Raw genomic sequence first — 18,338 nt, 5'->3', positions numbered from 1 at the left:
CATGTGTGTGGACTGCTGTTTTTTTGGTGTGCTTGTGTTGTGTGTGTGTTTCTTGGAACAGCGATTTTTTTCCCTGGGGAAAAAAAAATCGCTGTTCTAAGCCTTCGATGGTTTCTTTACTTTGAGGTTAGAAGTTCGAAGATATGGTGTTCGAACTTCTGCCGTTTCGTCGAAGTGATATAGACCCCAAAAAACAATTTGGATGGATGACATAAAAACTTGAAGGGTGAGCATTTTGAATTCTGGAATTTTAAAACTGAGACAAAAGTGATCCAATACAGGTCTTCATGTTTGTTCTTTTTTGAAGTACTAGACATATTCTGGATTACATCCTTTTTGTTGGGGGTGTGTGTGGAATTGGTTCTATGATGCCTTGGGATAACACTTGAGATAGAATGGGAGGAAATTGAGGGGTCTGACTTTCTGGGTGTGGAGGAACTCCTAAATTTGGAAGGAAAACACTCCAGTGCCTCCTGTATCTATTCTGAACTATTTTCAGTACTCAATAATCTTTTGTTATTTGTTTCCAAAGAGGAAAAGATACAGATTGCTTACTAGACTGATTGGATGGCCAGGGTAGGGTGGAGAGGGGAGGGGTTTGAGAGAAGTAGATAGTCATGCATTTTTCATGGTATGGGATGGAGCTTGGACCCCACTATGTTTCCTTCAAATTTCCTTGCCACTTCTTATACGGTTGTTTAGATTTCTGCTGACATTTTCTTGAAGGATTTCCTAAATAAGGGACAAGAACTAGAGTACGAGTTCCTGTTGCATTTGGTAAGGGTGACTGAAAGATCTGCTTAACCCCTTGAACAAGCTTCTGTTTTTCATTTATTTATTTATTGACATCTGACTACTGGGGAAGTCCGACTGAGTAGAAGCTTATTTTTAGTGGCAGCTCCAAAGTATTACAAAACATTTTAAGGACAATAATTTTATAGTCTTTACAAATAATAACAAAAAAACAACTACAGTTTAAATAGTTATACCAAATTAGACATAACATGAAAACATTAATTAAGAATAGATACAAGTTATATGATAATTTAATAGAGAAATTTTAGACAGTTTATAGAGAAATTAAAGGTAAATTAATATAATACAAACAGGAACTGCAATACGAAGTGAGAGAAAAGCAGCCTTATAGTATAATTAGATAGAAAGGCATGGAAGACAAACTGACAGACGTGAGACAGTGAATGAAGAAAGGGGAGTAAGGAGATGTAAGGTACAAATAAGTATTCAGGAATATAGTTTGTCCTGATGTTGAGCAAGAACAGAGCTAGCTTTTGGCTAGGAAATCTTTCAGAATGATTTTGAAGGATGGGATGGAGGGTAATGACCTGATGGAGACAGATAAGAAGTTCTAGGCCTCAGCAACATGTTATGAGTCCAAACAATGCCCAGCAAATTTGATAGGTTTGTGGACAGACAGGAGTTTTTGGTCAATAGATCTTAACGACCAACTGGGAACATCGTTGTGCAGAATGTTACTTAGTGCTGTCCAAGCAGATGGATTCTGAATAATTTTATAGGTGGTAAGAAAGTATGTATATGTTACTTGATGGGATAGTTCTAACCACTTTAAGCTTTTCAGTGCTATACAGTGGTAGGTTCTGAAAAGGGCATTTGCTGTAAATTTAGCAACATTGTTACAGCATTATTCAAGTTTTAATTTTTGTGATGCCTGAAGGTTAGTAAGTATGAGAAGTTTGGGGAGGAGATAAGTAGTGGCATGTGTAGCTTTAATTGCATCCATGAGAAAGGTTTTGGCTCTATAAAGTAACTCTTAATGAGTTTTTCTTATGGAATTTTGTGCATGTTGGTCAAATTTAAGATTACTATCCATTACCATCCATAACAATTTGCTATAAAAAGTGACTTCAATGGTTGTATTATCAAGAGAGAAAGCTTTATATATATATTTTTTCTTGGGAGAGGGATTTGGAGAAAAAAGTAGTAGATTGTGTTGTTAAGGTTGTTAGTTACAAAGCCATGTTTCAGTTGCTGTTAAAACTTCCTGGGTAATTTGTGGAGGTGTGCCATGTTGTCAGACGTGTGAATGTGTGTGGAGTCATCTGCGTACAGTATCAGAGAGGCCTGTTGTATGGGTGTGGAGGGTGTTGGTAAGAATGTTAAAGAGGAGGAGACCAAGGATAAACATTGTGGTACACTGGTGGTGACTGAGAGGTACGAAGAGATGGCAGAGTGTTATTTTACTGACTGATACCTATTGGATAGGTAACTTTTGAACCATAGAAGGGTGGGCTGGGACGGACCTAATAAGGTCATTCGAAGTAGAAGTCTGCTGTGACAAACTGTGTTGAAGGCTTTAGACAAGTCTGGAAATAAGGAAGAAACTAGTTTTCCATTACTTCTAACTTTATTGACAGTATATGTATAGGTCAGAAGTACAGCATTATTAGTATGGGAATGACAGAAGCCATGTTGAGTGGGGGACAGGAGTTCTTCCTGCAGGAGATAGTTTAGCAATTGTTTTTGAGTACATTTTTCAAGTATTTTGGAGAGGGGCATAAGACTGCTACAGGTCTAAAGTTAGTAATGTTTGTTGAATTTTCTCCTTTGTGCAGAGGGATAATGTGTGACTTTTTCCTGACAGAGGGAATGCGGAATTCCTGGATTTACCTATTTTATAATGATTAAGACAGAGTAGGCTATGCTAATGGCTGCTATTTTAAGGTACTCACTTGGAAGGTCATCAGCTGAAGTAGAGCACGGTTTGAGTTTAAGAGCAGATTTATATGGGATGTGGGCACAGGTTTGAAGGTGGACATGGATGTTGTGATATGTGGCTGTTAGGCAGGGTTAAGATTAGATGATGGGGAATCCTTGGTTAGAGATGCTATATTATCTCTGAAATAAGAGTTGACTTATATTGCAGCTTCAAGTGATGAGTTATTATGAGATGGGTTAGGGTTGAATTTATGGCCGGTATGCAAGTTCTTTAACGGCTGTCCAGAATTTTTTAGGGTTGCGTTTACAAATATTCTGAAAGTTATTATAGTTTTTGTCTTCATTTATTTGCTTTTTAGTATGATTGCAAAGCATTCTGAAGTTTTCAAGATATTTTGGTATTTTATATTTTTGCCATGCTTTTTCTATGCTTTTCTCTATCTTGCATTAGCATTTTACTCTTTTTAGATAGCCAAATTGCATTATTTGTTTTTAGTTTCTTCCTATTCAGGAAGGTTATATTGAATTCATCTACAGCATCATCTAAGGGGAGGATTTGTAGGAAGTTCCAGTTAATAGATGATAGGGTAGTAATGAACATTTCTGGGTTAAACGTGGAAAGGTTGCATGCTGTTTTATAAACATGCTGTTCTACTGGATGTATGAGACGTCTGGTTGTATAGACTGGGAGATGATCACTAAGAGAATCAGACACTGTATCTGATGTGGTGTATTTGCTAAGGTCCAATACTAGCATTCAGTCTAAAAGGGAATTTGATGTCTTTCTATAATGTATGAAGATATTAATTAGTTCAGTGAAACCAAATAAGTTCACACTAGATGTAGGGGAGTTAGAATTTATGTCCAACCAAATGACATTCACATCACGTAGTAGTATTTTTTCCTGTAAAATTGTTATGGATATCCAATGTAGGATATTTTCCAGTACATAATTACTTATAATTGTTTAATTTCAGGGAAGTAATAAGAAGCTCTGGTGAACTCAGTTTTGGTACTGCCTTGTTGGACAGGGAAATGAGGTAGTTGCTGGGAAAAAGCAACATTACCACCTTTCCACTTTATACAGTCATTACGGGTGACATTATAGCCTAGAATCTGCACCAAGAGAAACTTCCTCATCATTCTATCCACATTGGCTTTGCTCAGGCATCTGGAAGAACAAGATGATAAGGTTACAGAGAGGGACCTGAAATGCTGGCGAGATGCAAGGAATGATAATGGGACCCGAAAGGTTACCAGATCTAAGGAATAAGAATATCTAGTCTGAGGCAATGGCTTTGGATCCAAGAGTAGAGGATCCAAAGAAGTTGATTTGGTGTCTGATGCCGGCTTTGGAGAAGGAGCAGGTTTCAGATCCGACTTTTTATGTTTCTTCATAGGTTCATAGGTGTGTACTAGGTTAATGGCCCTGGAACCTTTACAAGCCTAGCCCATAGAAGTGCCCAGGCACCGTGCTGCCCGATGACAGTTCCCAGTGCCGCTATCAAGTACAGCCACTGGAGTGATCCCCGGGGTGAACTTTCTGTTACCCATCCACTCATCAGGATTTCTCTTGAAGAGGGCCAGTGAGGTGCTCTGCTTGACATGTATGGGAACTCTACTCCAGAGCATGGGCAGTCTCTGGGTGAGGAACCTGTCCCTCCAGCATGCTCTGTTGATTGTGGTAATGAGGAAATGTGTGGTGATGAGGGATTGGGATTTTTTTAGATGTAGCATTTCTAACAGAGCTGGGTCAGATATGGCTTTGTAAGTCAAGCAGAGATCACCTCTAAGTAAGTGATATGTGACAGAGAATGGCTGGAGTCTTTTGTGTCTGTACGTGTAGGACATGTGTTTAATGCCCAAGATCCTTTTCGTAAGGTACTTCTGCGGCCTCTCCAGCTGTTGAGGTGTCTAGTGAAGTACATGCCAAATGGGGCATTATACCTGATGATTGGTCTAATGAGAGAAGAGTAGAGACGATGACTTTTTTCTTCCAGAATGCAAAACCCTTGGTAATGAGATGTGACACACAGAAGGACTTTCTGACCACAGTGGCAATGTGGTGGTCGAAGGAGAGGTTGCTGTCAACCTGCATCTCCAGCCCTCTTATAACACCTTCAGTGTTCAGTGGGGTCCCATCGATATGGTAATTAGTGGGAACTGAGTTTTTACCAAAGGGGATGACGCATTTTTTGGCATTAAGCTTAAGGCCATGGTTTCAGTGAGGCCTTTCTGTAGGATGTCTACATCACTTGGGGAGTTAATAATGGCTGTCAGCTTGCAGTCGTCTGCGAACTTGGTCAACCAGAGTCCCTTTGAGTTGGCCTAGACTTCTGAGAAGTAGATGCCGAACAGGAGAGGACCCAGGACCAATCCCTGTGGGACTCCACTCGTGACTGGTCGGTAGTCTGACTTGGAGTCCACTACTTTCACACTGTGTTCTATCTGTGAGCCAATTTGCAACCCACCTAGTGATATAAGGGTGGATGCCTAGCTTGGTGAGCTTATCAATAATTCCCAAGTGAGGAATGGTATCAAAGGCCTTGGCCAGATTGAGGTAGGCTGTATGCACTGCCTTACCTTCATCCACAGCCCTGGTGACTGACTCAAAAGAAGTCAACCAGGTTGAGCAGGCATGATCTCCCTTTCACAAAGCCAAATTGCGTGGGGTCTAGTGTTTGGAGATTTCCTACATCTTTGTTAATCGGGTCCATGATGATGCGCTCCCTAGCTTTATATATCAGACTTGTCAGGCTAATGGGGCGATAATTCCCAGGGTCTGTAGTCGCGCCCCCTTTATGGAGAGGGATGACTGTAGCAGTGTTCCATTCGGAAGGGAGAAAGCCTCACATGGCTGAACAGGGCACACAGATGTGGTGCCAGTTCGCTTTGTAGTTCATGTAGAACACAGCCAGGGATACTATTGGGTGCCATGGAAGATGTATTCTTGGCCTTGGACAATGCAGCTGTAACTTGTGCTGCAGTAATGCTGGGTGCCTGGCATTCTTCCGGTATTGTGACTGGTCCTTTAGAGGGGGAGAGAGGGGAAAAGTTGGCACTTACTCTGTCGGCCAGTATGTTGGCAAAATCTGTTGGCTCAGTATAGGAGGTACCATTGTGCAGTAACTCACAGCAAATCTGGGTATTGCTGTGGAGGTTCTTGATATAACTATAGAAGGCTTTGTGATTGTTTTTAGTGTCTGCTGCAAATTCTGCCTTCATAGCTGGCTTTGGAGGATTTGATGAGGGATCTCAACTTTTTGTTGAGGCTAATAAGGGAGTTTTTCCAGTCCTGGGACTTCACCTTTTTCTGCAACAGTTTCTTTCTTCTGCTGTAGAGTTTATTAATGGCATAGGACCACCAGATTAGCTTCCTTTTTTTTGGATGAGAGCATCTTGGCTCTGTTGGGTATGGCTAGTTCCATGCATTTATGCACATGTTCGTACAGTGCATTGGTGTATGATTCGGCAGTCATGCAGACATTTTCTAGTGGTATGGGTGCTGTGAATTTAGCCACTTCTGTTTTTAGGAGCCCAAAGTCAGCTTTGGAGAAGTTTTTCAAGGTGGTTACCTTTGTGGGGGGCATGGGAAAGATGTGGACTTCCATGGTGATTAGCTTATAGTTGGATCTGACCAGGGAGGGATTGACTATTGGTGTACAGCAATGTTCACCCATGTTAGTAATAACCAGGTCAGGGATGTTGCTTCCTCTAGTGGGGGTCAGAATGAGCTAGTCCAGGGCACTGGAATTGATGAATTCCAGGAAGCGTTGGGCCAGCGTATTGGTGCTTGAGTAGTTTTCCCAGTTGATATAGGATCCATCATTAGATGTGAGGGAGGGGCAGAAGAGCCTGACAGATCCAAAGGCCTTTTTAAATGGTCCTTCAACATTGATTTGTGGGGTTGAGCCCCAGATGGAGCCTGAGAAAGGAGAAGAAAGCAAACCCTTTAAAATGAGTTTCTTTTTGTGGTCCACTATAGCAGGAGGATTAAATGACTTACAAGTATCACAATCTTTTGAAGGTGTTCAGGGCCTAGATAATAAATGCACAGGGCATATGCATCAGAAAAAGGCAACTTATGATCACACTTCTGGCACTTTTTAAAACTTTGGGTGGGGGTGGGAATAAACTTTCTTTATCCCTTTTTTTTTTTTGAGAAAAACAGATAAGAAGAAATACACTAATGGTGTAAAAGGTGATAGAAGAGATGATTTACCAACAATGGTATCAAAGAATTATACTAGCATGTAAGTAAGCAGGTAAATAAAATAAGCTATATAGAAAGTAAGAAAAGTATTAAGATAATAGCCCAAAAAATTATCTCCATTGTTAAATACACTAAGCTTAAGAGCTCAGAGTGACCATGTCCGTACGTGAAAGAGGCAAACGAGAGCTGCGGTATGTTAGGGGACACAGGATTATGGGTAAGGGAGGAGCTCGAGGAGTTTTCTAGTGGTCATGAGCTCTTTGAGCCACAATGGTAGGTAAAATATTACTTACAATGGTAATTAGCTAAAAATGTTTTATGTTTTAACACTGAACACGTAACTGACATTTTCAATGTGAAAGTGTGAAGAACACGACCTTTTCAAGACTCAAAATGGAGTGTTTCTCCTAATGGGGAACAACTGAGAGAGGTCTGCTGGACCACTAGGAATTCTTCTGTTTACCTTCATTCATGTCATTCTAGGCAGTCAGATTACTAGCCTCACCTATTATATCTTTTACACTTAGGTTCTGCTACATTTTATTTGGATAAACCATAATTTGGTAATGAATTTTATTCAAATTATAGTTGCAACAAAATTCTTTTTGTGGAGTTTATACCATTTTCAAGAGTATTAACACAGTGTTTTTTGGCTAAATGAATTCTTTCTCCTCCTTAAAGGGTCAACCAAAAATGCTAGCAACCTATGTAGCCTCCCCCTCCCTGTACAGGTCTGGTTCTTGATTATAAGAGAACTGATGCTCCCACTATTGGCTATCAGTCATGTTACAGTCATCTGTGATCAAAGAACAATTGCCCCTACTCGCAACAGGACAAAAATGTAATAGCATGTATCAAACTTTGAAAAGCAAGTACATTTAGCGTTATGTTGCTGTTAACACTTCCTGTAGGGTCTGTTGCTCTAGTTCCTTTAAAAAAATCAAGTCTGGCAAGTCTGCCTGACTGTGTGGCACAGAAGGATAAAGTCCAAACTATGACCCAAGTTCTACAGTAGTTTCAGTGCTAAAAAACCTGGGCAGGGGGTTATGGCAGTGAGCTGCTGATCCTAGTTCTCCCATTTGGGGGGGGGGGTTGGAATGGTACTTCTTACTTGTCAATCTCTAATGAAATGGTCAGGATCAGGGATGTTGGCCATTGATGGCAACTCTCAGAGCTTGTGGGTGGTAGCAAGCACATACAATGGGAGGCCCCATAGTGATGTTGGTAATCATTTGACCATCAGAGGGGGGACGCTGTTTAACCTGACAAGGGTTGGGAGGGTAGCCTAATGGCTAAGGTGTTTGCTTTACAAACACAAGGTACAGGGTTTGAGTCTCACAAGGGATAATTTGCTAGGCTTAAAATGGCTCGAAAGGGCAGTTAGCCTAGTACTAATCTATGAACCTAGGAACATGCCTTTGTAACTTGGATCCTAGGAATGGCACAAACAACTCCATAGCTGTCCAGATTATGTCACCTCTGCCCAGCCCTCATCCTGGCACTAGGAACTCTTCAGACACTGAGAACAAATGGGCTGCAGACCCCCCCAGAAGCTTAATGGTCAGCAGACATGGAGTCAAAAATAACAAAAGAAATATGGCAATTGTATACTTGTCTATTTCTTAATGCATCAAAAAATACATATCCCTTTACTACTACAGTTACCATTGGTCTCTATACAAAATAAAGACCAAACAACCTACATGTATGTAAGCCATCAAAGAGAACTCTCAGAATTTTAGAAAAGGCTGTTACTGCATGTGCTTTAATACACAGTTGGCAGAGTTCCTCTTCTTGCAGGAACGGAGTGTCCCCCAAAAACATTTCATTCTCTCCTCTATAGCTAGCAGTACAATGGCCTGAATCACTGATCCAAGTCATGGAAATTTCAAACAAGGATACCATGCCTCCATGCAAGCAGATCAATTATTTCTCACTGATGAAGTTCTGAATGCTAATCTTGACCTCAATGTCCAAGTATGACTTCTCATAAGGAAGATGAAAAATCCCTTCCCAGAAGGAAGATGAAAAGGCCACATATAATGGACACTCAAAAGGAGTCTAAAGGTTCTGAGCCAAGCAAATAATAATGCCTGACAGGGCAGGCATTACTGGGAAATCTCAGACTGTGTGTGTTTCCTCTCCACCCCAGGAAGGTCAGCTATTTCCCTGTAACGTCCAGCCTAAATGGCATTACTGCACAAAGAAAATGGGGTACCTGTGGACACATTTTTGTCATTTTATTATTAAAATAAATGTAGTGCATGAAATACTGTGATTATGCTCAGATATCCAGAAAAAGACAAATCAGATAAGTGCTTCCACAGAGTGAGACCCGATCTTAACAACTGTTAACCCAATCTTATCACATGAAGGAGGGAGTGTTTATCATGTTAGACAGTAAAATATGGCAATATTGACCAGCACATGACAGGGGCAGAATTAAAAACATTTGTTTCTGTCTGCTGTCTGTGCTGGTAATGTGTCCCTGACTTTTTGTAACATAACAGCGTGTGTTACTGACTTTCCGACAGTGCTCACAAACTACTTTATAGCTTTGAAAGGTGGTAAAATACTTGGCACTTTTTTGAAATTAGTAGTACAAGGAGTAAATAAAGCTCCATGCTCCTGCTAGTCTTGTTGATATGGGCAAGCTGAGACAGTGTAGCAACTGCCTCATGTACACAGACAACCCTCTTCTTCTACCACCTAGGAACACAATATATGAGATATGCAATTACATTAAGAACCTAGAATCCTTGCTGTCTCAATCACAAGCCAGTACATCTGTCACTAAAAAGGTTGTCTGCATAAATACCACAAGCACCACACCTTTAACACCACCCACACCTGTACAGTACATTCCTACATATGTGGAGGTTCTCAACAAAAACATACCTAAACAAAATAGACCTCTGAGGCAAAAACACACACGCACATCACAACCCACTGCACCAAGCACCACACATAGTACACATGCCTGTGTCTCAGCCTCTAAGACCTGACACAAACCCAACATACTAGTCATAGGAGACTCTATCATGAGACACACAGATGTGCCCCTCCCCAGGCTAGACAAGGGGATGTCATGTTAAGTTTCTTGTTAGGTGCTAGAATCCGCCATATCACTCACGCACTCTCAACCAACAGGTACTGTTATGACTCTGTCATAGTCCATGTTGGCATGAATGACTTGAGACGTACCTCTCTGGACTACATGAAGAGAGACATGATTGAGCTCACTGAATGTGTGTCCCAGGCAGGTATGTCCCTAGCCTTAAGGAGCATCCTACAGTCACCCAGAATGATGCCTCAGTGCAAACAAAAAATGACTGACTTTAACAATTGGCTTAGTTTCTGGTGTCATTCCAAGGGGATCCAGTACCTGACAGCCTAGGAGGACATGACTGACAGACTCACATCTGTCTCCCCTGGGCTTCTGGCAAAGGCTATTTCCTCCCCCATAGTGCCTTTTTAGGCAAAGTTATGAGGACAAAATTACCAACGTGAAAAATTCTAAACAAAATTTAAAGGTCATGCTGCTAAATGCTAGGAGTCTTAACATGAAATTGCAAGCATTCCTCACCCTAGAAGATGCTGATATTTGTGCAGTCACTGAAACCTGGTTTAAAGCTGCGGAGAGCACCCTGGCCTTACCAGGTTACTTGTCCTACCATACTTTCAGAACCCAAACAGAGGGCTACAAAGCCAAAGGAGGTGGAGTTTCAATATTTATCAAAGACATACACACCTCCAGGCTGGTCAGACAGTATGACGCAGGAGACACGCCAGGTGCAGTTAACTATTGACAAAACACCTATTCAAATCATAGCTAGTGACAGACTTCCAACCTATCTGGACTTATTTGAATCCATCTTCCCTGATCCTGGGCAACTTTAACTACCCAACCATGGAGTGAAAGACTTATTCTCTCTCAAACACGAAGGCCCAGAGATTCTTCGACTTCGTCAATGCCAATGCATTGGATGAGCTGGTCGACACCACAAGAAGTGAAAACATCCTGTACCTGGCAGCAGGTATAAGCAACTTCACAGCCACCATCTCTTCAGTTGAATCAAGCACTAATGTCCAAAAAACTGTATGACCACCTATATAGCTGCATGGACTCAGCAATATCTGACAGGACCAAATCATCTTTCACAAGGAAGATTAAACCTGTCAGGTGGACAGCAGCAATAAACAGACCCTATAATAAAAGGAAAAAAATGCTGTCCAGGACCAAGAAGGAGCAGGCACCAAGTTGGAAGCAATATCTCCTTTGCCTGAACAAACAAATAAGGTCACCGGTGAAATCCTCTAAGGCCAACTTCGAGTCCAAATTAGCCATATCCACTAAGGACAACCACAAGACCTTCTTTGCATACGTCCGCAATCTCAAAGGTAAATCCCAAATCTGCTCTGAACTGGTGGTCAAGAATACTACATACACAAATGCCACAGATATAGCCAACCTGCTGGCAGACAAATTCAGTGAAAACTTCACCCCTATCTCCCCATCAGTAAACCAGGACATCCCCAGCACCTGCCCCCCTCCCCTCATCATCAGGGAGCATGTTATTAATGCCCTCACAAAGGCAAAAAAAACAGCCTCCAGGGGACCCGACAACATCCCTGGCTGTGTCCTACATGAACTCAGGTAAGAGCTCTCAACACCACTAAGCACCCTATTCAACCAAAGCCTGTGAACTGACTTCATCCCAGCTGAATGGAGGACAGCCAATGTCATCTCTCTGCACAAAGGTGTAGCATCCACAGACCCAGGCAATTACAGGCCCATCAGCCTAACTAGCCTGATCTGCCATGCCATGGAATGCGTTATCATGGACCGTATAAACAAGGACATTGACCATGGATGAGGGAAAGGCAGTGCACACACCACTTACCTTCACCTAGCCAAAGCCTTCAACACTATTCCCCACTCAGGCTAACAGATCAACTCTCCCAGCTAGGCATCAACCCATATGTTACCAGATGGGTAGCTAACTCGCCCACTGATAGAACCCACTCAGTCAAAATAGGGGAAGCCACCTCTAGACCTTTAACAAGTGGCGTACCCCAAGGATCGATCTAGGGGCCTCTGCTATTTGGGATACACTTTTCTGAGGTGCAAGCCAAAACCAGTGGTCTGTGGCTGACCAAGTTTGCAGTTGACTGCAAGCTGGGCACTGTCATAAATTCCTCTAGTGATGTGAACATCCTCCAGGAGGGCCTTAACCAAACTAATGACTGAAGCCAGAAGCATGGCCTCAAACTGAATGCCAAGAAATGCATCATTATCCCCTTTGGGGAAAATGGTGTCCCCACTAATTATACATTAACAACAACGTACTAAGCACATAATCAGCCATGAGGGACTCAGGCACCCAGGTTGATAGCAACCTGACTTTTGACCACCATGTTGCCTCCGTTGTACGGAAGGCTTTCTACATGGCCCACCTCATAAGTAAGGGTATTTCATCCAGGAACACAGATGTCATAACATCACTGTACTCCTCACTTATTAAACCCATTATCGAGTACAATGCCCCCTTCGGCAGGTACTTTGCCAAGCACATGCAGCAGTTGGAGAGAATACAGAGGTTCATGAGCAGGAAAATCCAGGGTCTCAAACAACTATCCTAAACAGACAGGCTAAAAGCCCTGTCCCTCTACTCAGTCTCGTACAGACTGCTCAGAGGTGACCTGTGTCTGACATACAAGGCTGTCTCAGACTCAGCCTTGATGGAGTTACTGCATTTCCATGGAGTTACTGCATATCCGTAAGTCAAACACAACTCGATCAACCCACATGCAAGGTCTCAACTTGGTCTGTGACATTAATAAAACTTGTTGGGGGATAGATTTGTATCCCTACGACTCCCCATCTGTGGAATAGACTTCCTCTCCATGTCAGGCAGAGTACCTCAATAGCCCTCTTTAAGAGGAACCTGGACGACTAGATGGGAAACAGAAAATATACCCCTGAGATCCCACCTGTGTCCCTGCTGGACAAAGAAAACAGGTGCTGACTTTGTGGAAACATGGGTGAAACTCCTGGCTAGGCTTATAAGGGCCTCCAAGCCAATAGCCTAGTATCGTACTATGAACCTATATATATATATATATATATATATATATATATATATATATATATATATATACATATAGAGAGAGAGAGACAGTGAGAGAGAAAGATAAATATATAGATATACAGAGATATAAACATATATATATATATATATATATATATATATATATATATATATATATATATACATACATACATATATATATATATTTATATGGGACTGTTGTGTATGAATGACACATCCTAATGTTAAATGCAAGACACTAACAAACTAAGTTCAATGATACACAATAGCGAACAAAAACAAAACTGAAAACAATAATATCGAGATAGGGAAACTACTTCCCCTCTTGATATAAAAACTAAAACCTCCCATAACACTTCCTCAAATTTGTCTGAATAGCAGCAGTGTTACAGGAAGGTTTTAATGATGTTAAGGTGTAGGGTTAGGGTTGGAGGAAGGGGCAGTATTAGGGCTGCACCCGTTATTAAAGAGGCAGGGAGCTTAGACAGTTGGTAATGTGTATTCTGGCTGTAGATGTGCAGTATTCGCACAGCTCAATTTGATCTTCTGAGTCTCAGGCATGTAACTGTAAATCATATATCTCTGTACTTGGGGGTTAGGGGAGTTGCCTTGGAAAAAACAAGTTTGAATGAGAAGAGTGATAATTCATATTAGCTTTTTTCCTGCACGTTTTTTTTTTTTTACATTGTTTCAGAAGTTTGCACTGAGTCACTACATTTCAACAGGGAATCTCTTGCTTGCCTTCAGAAGCTATGAAAAGGAAGCAATTAAGGAGATGGCAGAAGACAGGTAGTAGCTGAAGATCTAGAATTCTACCTCACAATAAAGAAGAACATAGGAGTATTTCTGACTCATTCTCGTCCCGAATAAAGGAGTGCTGGGGCAAAAGTGAATAATCTGTCATATAATTGATAACCCTTCAGCAACTAGCAATATTTACAAGCTAATACACACACACACACACACACACACACACACATATATATATATATATTTATACACACACAGTTACCTATCAAAACATCTACTCCTCGTAACATCTAAACTCAAAACATCAAGACCATAACATCTAAACTTCAAAACATCTAAAAGTCATAACATCAAATCTCAAAACACTGAAAACTACAAAGCAAATATAAATAACATCCCACACACTGTTTACTTCGTTTCTGCAGGGGGTCAAGCCCCCCTGCACCCCCCCCAAGTGGGGGGCTCTGCCCCTACACACCCCATAAATTAAATATACCAACTCCATGACTGCACTACAGTGGGGGAAAAAATTAATTTCCTAACCCCACTGTAGTGCAATATTGGAGTTGGTATATTTAATTTACGGGGGGGGGGGGTGCAGAGGGGCTTGCCCCCCTGCAGAAACATAGTAAACAGTGTGTGGGATGTTATTTATAGTTGCTTTCTAGTTTTCAATGTTTTGAGATTCGATGTTATGCCTTTTAGATGTTCTAAAGTTTAGATGTTATGGTCTTGATGTTTTGAGTTTAGATGTTAGGACAATTTGATGTTTTGATAGCTAACCATATATATATATATATATATATATATATATATGTGTGTGTGTGTGTATGTATATGGGGGCAGAGACTGTATTTTGATCCTGAAAGTCTGATGATCACATTATGCTGTTATTTTGACTCTGATCAGTACAGCTTATCAAAAATTAGCTTATTGCATATACAAGCTTTTTTCTGTACAAGAACATGGTACAGTGTGGATCAGGGAATTTGCTCTTTCTCCACTGTAGTGCAGTCTTGGAGTTGGTATACTTAATTACTAGGAGATGTGGGGCATAGGAATGGCAAACAGCCACAACACATTGGCAGTTTTCAAAATCCATATCCTACTACTTGGGCACAGCATAGACAACAGTGCAGAAGATCAGCCCCAGTTTTGAAATGGTCAGTGAACAGCCTCTAGCTTCCATAAAGAACTATGTCCTGAAACCCTAGATCTTACATATCTCCATCTACAGGTCATAATATGAAAAAAAAAACAGGACATACTTCACAGTTTTGCACATTACCCCCAACAATTTAGGACAGGAATCCACTCTGCAAAAGTCAGATCTCAGGAATGCAATACTGTCTATAATCCTGATGCGAATAAGGAACAAACTCAAGTAGTAGCAGTTGGAAGAGAAATTCACCTCCACTAGGTTAGGACCCCATTCTTCTGTAAAAGAATGATATTTCAGTTCAGAGGTAAATTCTTATCAAGTCAAAGGATGGTAGTACAACTACTGTAAAAAGAGAGAGAGAGAAAGAGAAAGTAATTTTTACCACAAATATTTAAAGGACAACAATGGGATTCTATTATTAAATGCTCAACTTCTCTGTCTTGTTTTTCCTTATTTACTGTCCCTGCTAGGGATAAATAAAACTACAGTATTTAAAATATTTTAAATTGACTGTCTCTCTCCACTAAGAACAGTACCTTACTGTACTGTGGTGGTTTCACTTTCAAAAAACTTTGGTCCCACCCTTTCTGCAGTCTCCAATTCATTGGTGTCATCAAGGCCACTGAATACAGGTAGTTTTCTGGCCATTTACCTCCCCAAACTGACATCACTACTACTGTCCAAAAAACCCACCCATGCTGTAATGCCACAGCTCCCTGGTCCTTCCCCTACCCATACAGAAAGTTGAGGCTAGAACAAGGAAACAGTACATGAGTCAAGTCTGCTGCTGTGAGCTGTCAATCACAGCAGGTAATAGCTCAAATTACCCTTAGCACTTTGACAGCTAGGGAAGTTAGGTGTGAAGGGGTGGTGGGAGACGAGTCAAACTAGTACAATTCAGGCTTCACAAAAGACTGCAGTTTAGCCATTCTAAAAAGAAGAAGCAGTAAAAAGCACTTTGAAAATCTGTTCTGTGGCATTTGCACTGTTTGTTTTTTAAGTAGTCACTGAATGGCATGAAGTGTTACTTAAAACTAACTGATTGAAAGACAACAGTGTATGCAAGTAAAATCAATGCATTGACAGGAGCTTTAGGAAGAAGACTGCATGATATATTTTTTTTACAGATAAGCACTGCAATGTGGGATACCTGGAGGCAGACTAAACAATCAGAATTACTTCAAGATGCCAAAACCCATGTTGTCAGACTGAGAAATTACGTACAAAAATATTTAAAAACCTGTAAATAATCCCAGAGTGGTGTTAAAATGTAGGAAACACCAAACCATGATTAAATTAAACATATTTTTGGAATATGGAAAAAAGATCAGTTTTATCTCAGATAAGCTCTGGTATAAAAGACGTTTACTCTGCACATTTCCAATACACAGAGAAATGCTCAAGTTGAACTCAAATGGACTAGGAAATAAACTGGCAAGTTAATTTAGGATACTGCCATGGGTAATCTGAGAACAATACTTTACAGGACTTTAAAGCACTGGGATTACTTGGCTGAAACAATCCAACGTAATATCAACCAAAAGCATACTTTTCCAAGAAAACAAATGAATCTTGTTAAGTGATGTTGTCTCAGGGGTATCAAAATAATACACTATCTCAAAGTTACAGCTTCAAACTAGGGCTAAGGGCTTTACTAGAAGACCTGTGTGTGTATTTCAGAAACTCCCCAAAGGAGTCTGCAGCTGATTTCTACAGAGATTTTTTGTTTTCTATCACAAGCAAACAGGTTTTGCATTTCATGAATTTCATGCTCCAAGAAACTGTGATACCCAAGCCAAACAGTTTGTTATGCTGTCACCAGTGTTTTACCCCATTAACCAAAATGTAAACTAACTAGCCATGCCGTATACACCCACACACCTTACAGGGCCACAATGGGCACAAAATGAAAAAAAAAACAAAAAAACAACAAGACAAGTTCTTGTATATTATTTAATATGCAAAGACAGCCCTATCTCATAGGTTGTGGGGCTAAATTATCCTTCCCTCAAATCAGAACTTATCAAGCCCCCCCCCCCCGAAAGCTCTTGTGCCGGAGGATAGATGTGTGCTTGGGATGAAACATGACTTGACTTCACATGTTTATTACAGAAGCTTAATAATCCCAGGGAAACTTCTTCGGAAAAGTCAAGTGTAGCAGCAGCTCTTGATCAAGATGCAAGAGCCCTGACTTTCATGGGCAAAGTTTTGTACTATTTTATCTAGCAAAAGACAATGTGATTGGCAAGCCACTAGGAAAGAGTATGACTCACCACAGGCCTATCGTGTTTTTCTCTTCATAAAGAACACAGATAAGTGACACACTGCCTATAAGATCTGGCAAACCCAATACAGCACTGCAGGGCCTTACACACATACATTATGTGCAGAATCCTATTTGCACATTAGACTCTCGCTTAGAAAAAGAAGACAGGCAACTAAACAGACTACCTTTGACTAAAGGAAGAATTTATTTAAGAACTTCATATTTCCTGTGGAAGGCAGAGTATGCAACGAAAAATAATGCCTTTCAGGGCACAAACCTAACATCTGCCATAGTCACAGGCTTGAAAGAATCCCTCTTTTCAGCCACAAAATTTATATTTTCTGAAGGTGAGACAGGATTTCAACATGAGGCTGTAGAAGGAGAATCCCCTTCATGAACAGCTTCACTGTTACTTGTGAAGCTAGAGATGGGGACATAAGAAGACAAGTGAAAACTGCCAAAATATATACCTTAATGGAAGTATAGGAGAGATGCAATTTAAAAGACTCCATAAGGCACTACAGATACTGAGGAACTGTATACTCTAAGTGTGTAAAGTTCTTTTTATTTGTTTACCAAAAAAATGCACTGCTCCCAGGTGGACCATTTTAGCCAAAGCCTAAGCACAAGAAAAGACAAGAATAACAGTAAGATAACTGAGCAATAATATTACGCAAGAAGCCATTAGTAAGGACTGAGTCTCAAACAAATTAATGTAAACAAATGATTGGCAATCACCCCTAAAAAAACCCCAAAGCTTTAAAACATGCCATATTTTTGCAGAGGGTAACATGTTTACTTCCTCAGTGTGGGAGGTTTCAGCTTACATCTTCTTATTTCACAGACACACGACTGTGGGGAAAGGAGAGGCACCATGCAAGGATAAGTACTCTAAACACACAAGTACAACCTTGCAAGTTTAAAGTAATATGATAGCAAACACATTCGGGGAAAGATAACACTGGTAAAATGGAATCGGGAAATTAGTGCTCGATAAAATGTAAGGAAACTAAAACGTGTGTCAGAGTTTACAAGGTTTTGAATATTTATTTATTTAACATTTGTTTACTGAGAAAGTTCAACTGGGAGTGAGCCCATTTTAAGCGGAGGCTCTGGGTGAAATGCTCCAGACGCAAGTCT

At 40.7% G+C, this 18,338-nt stretch overlaps 1 protein-coding gene across 2 annotated transcripts in view; it reads right to left on the bottom strand.

The window, feature by feature from the left end:
- Window positions 1–18,338, bottom strand: part of CTDP1 (CTD phosphatase subunit 1) — a 2,700,378-nt gene that overhangs the window by 216,641 nt on the left and 2,465,399 nt on the right. The gene's annotated exons all lie outside the window — the stretch shown is intronic.

This window comes from Protopterus annectens, chromosome 3.part1, assembly GCF_019279795.1.
Source record: "Protopterus annectens isolate FY-2018-M chromosome 3.part1, PAN1.0, whole genome shotgun sequence".
Classification (NCBI taxonomy): domain Eukaryota; kingdom Metazoa; phylum Chordata; order Ceratodontiformes; family Protopteridae; genus Protopterus; species Protopterus annectens.
The sequence above is the reverse complement of the archived record's forward strand: the minus strand, read 5'-3'. Positions and strand labels throughout refer to the sequence as shown.